Below are 2,988 nucleotides of genomic sequence, written 5' to 3' on the forward strand. Positions count from 1 at the left end.
CTATGTCCAAGAAGAGATCCATTTATTTATATCCAACAGAGGAGCTAAAAATCAAACTTAATATTTAGTTTGGGGTAGGTTGGGCAATCTAGCCATTTGAAAAATGACTTTAAAATAATGGCCACTAAAAACAGGTTCACTAAATTTATTTTAAAAATCATAAAACAAAAGAGTATTACATTCTGCACAAGGCTCTGGGTATATGCCAGGGACATGTGGATTATCATACTTTTCCTCTCTGTCCCACATCCCAAAATGTTATGGTGACCACAAAGCAAAGTTTTCACAATAATCATATGGGAAATAATTTTTTTCTTGTTTTTAGATTAAATCACCAACAATGAACAAAAACTAACACTCATTCACTCTGCTGATGTTTCAAAATTTCAATGTTAATTTTAACATGCCGTTCCCTGCCCATTTGTAAGGAACTAAAACATTACATCTGGTAAGCAGCAAAGATTTCACTACACCTCAAATGCAGAACACTTATGATCAGAGGAATGTTGGCTTTTTAAACAGAAGCAGATTAAAAACAAACAAACAAACAAAAAAACAAGATGCAAGACTCCTTCAGTTCTTCACTAGTCTTAGAAAAACTTTCCAGAATTCTGTTACAGTTTTCTGCAGCAAATATTATGCATTCTGTACCTGGTCCTGTGTTCCTGTAATGGTAATGATCAGATCTTCAGACCCTTCTAAAGGTTTGTCAATTTTTACTGAAGTTCCTGACTCATGACGGATTTGTTTAATCTGCTGACCACCTTTGCCAATAATAGATCCAGCCAAATCTTTGGGAATAGTTACTTGTGTAGTCCATCAAGATCACCATATGAGCCATGACCCCCTGCATAGGAATAATCATATCCAGAGCCATCCTGTCGTTCATAAGCCATCTGACATTTGGATGGGCTCCATGTATCTATTGGAGAGTCCCAAATTTCATGAAAACCAACCATGCCATATTAGTGGTCTCTGGGGCTTCTTCTGTCATAGCCCCTTAGATCTCCTCCTCTAGGTGGTGGTGGTGGAGGAAGATTCTGAGCCCTGCTACCACCCCAGCCACCTCATCTAGGAGGAGGTGGGGGAGGTCCTAGACAAAAGGTCATATCATGATAATCTCTTCTAGATGGAGGCATAGGATGCCCACCCCACCAGGAAGCACTGTGTCAAAACTGGCCCCACATGGGAAATCCCACAGGATGTCCATGGTGGTCATAAAACATCATCATAAAACCACAATAATTGTAAGTTTCATCATAAAAATTGGGATCATAAGTCTGTGCACATCCTTTGATGGAGACTCCAAAGTAAGATCAAGGATGATCTTGATGCACTCGACAACCCTATCAGGTTTTCCTCTAATAAGAATGACTCTGAGGAATGAGGACAGCATTCCAGGAAAAACGTGAATATTGTCTGTATGTTCTCCTGAAGTTCTTTGATTTTATCACCTTTGACCCCAATAATTCCTACCGCAGACTCTGATGAATCAACAGTTCCAAATCGCAAAGTCACTTCCTTTATAGTGTGGGTAATTTAAGCATTCTACAGCATCAGATTCAGGTGGGAGCTGGATGGTTGCAGTGGGTGATGGCACCTGCAGGCCCTCTTCCAAGGTAGAGATGATTTTCTTCAGAATTTCTCCAATTGTTTCAATATCAGCACTGATACTCAATATGTTCTCTGAGTCACTGCTATCTGTGACTGAAGCACTGACATTGTAGTCTATACGGGGAGTAAGTGAGTGAGTGATTATTTATTTATTTATTTATTGGGGGGGGAGAGAGAGAGAGAGAGAGAGAGAGAGAGAGAGAATCTTAAGCAGACTTCAGGCCCAGTGCAGTGCCTGACATGGGGCAAGATTCCATCATCAGGAGATCATGACCTGAGCCCAAATCAAGAGTCAGATGCTTACCCGACGGAGGCACTCAGGAGCCCATTGAGCCTTCTTAATATTCTTGTTTCCTTTTCCAATCACTGCTCCAGCATTCTTGCTCTGAAGCAGAATGCGTAATTCAACCATCTCCTCAGTATTTCTAGACTTTAATAGCTTGTTCCTCTTCCACATCTCCTGCAGGGGAGCCTGTGCTCATTTTCTGTCTAGCTGTGACTGGCTAAGTGCCGCAAGGCAGCACAGGGACGATGGCTTCACCAGGTATGGCAGCATGAGGATGTCAGTTGGTCCTGCCCAGAACACTTCAGTTCTGCTCCACAAGGATATATAATACCTGACTGGTGTGTTCATTTAACACAAGATAATGGAAACTGAACAGCCAAGGGAAACCTTCCCCAATACCTTGATTTAATTTAAATAAGTCAAATTTTTTCATTCCTACAATCAATTAGTTTCAGCAGATTTGTCTTTCTTTCAAATTTTAAGTTCTGACTTAATTGATTTTTGTAGTTGTTGTTTTCTATTCTTCAAATAAGAAATTGCATTGATGTGGGGCACCTGGGTGGCTCAGTCAGTTGAGCGTCTGACTTTGGCTCAGGTCATGATCCCCCAGTTTGTGGGGTTCGAGCCCCGCATCAGGCTCTGTGCTGACAGCTCACAGCCTGGAGCCTTATTCAGATTCTGTGTCTCCTCCTCCTCTCTCTGCCCCTCCCCTGCTCGTACTCTGTCTCTCTCTGTCTCTTAATAATAATAAATAAACATTAAAAAAAATTAAAAAAAAAAGAAATTGCATTGATGGAACAATTCAGAACATTTATTTTTTTATTCCCTCATTTCCCTCTTTTAACTGATGTTATTAAATAATTACTCAAATTCTAACAAAAAATCCATAACATTTCCACTTAATATTCCATTCAGAAATACTTAATTTCTAGCATGTATTTTATTAATTTTAACATAAAATACTTATCTATTTGGTATTACGGCCTTTAAAAAGGGACATGAGATCAAATTACATGATAGAAGTAACAATTCTAATTATCCACACTAACTATAGTCTAGGTACTTTTCAAAACACAATATTAAATTAA

At 39.4% G+C, this 2,988-nt stretch overlaps 1 pseudogene; it reads right to left on the minus strand.

The window, feature by feature from the left end:
* Positions 1-573: 573 nt before the first annotated feature.
* Positions 574-2,071, minus strand: LOC125921555 (heterogeneous nuclear ribonucleoprotein K-like; annotated as a pseudogene).
* Between the last annotated feature and the right edge of the window lie 917 nt (positions 2,072-2,988).

The sequence above is a fragment of the Panthera uncia genome, chromosome C2 (assembly GCF_023721935.1).
Source record: "Panthera uncia isolate 11264 chromosome C2, Puncia_PCG_1.0, whole genome shotgun sequence".
NCBI classification, from domain to species: domain Eukaryota; kingdom Metazoa; phylum Chordata; class Mammalia; order Carnivora; family Felidae; genus Panthera; species Panthera uncia.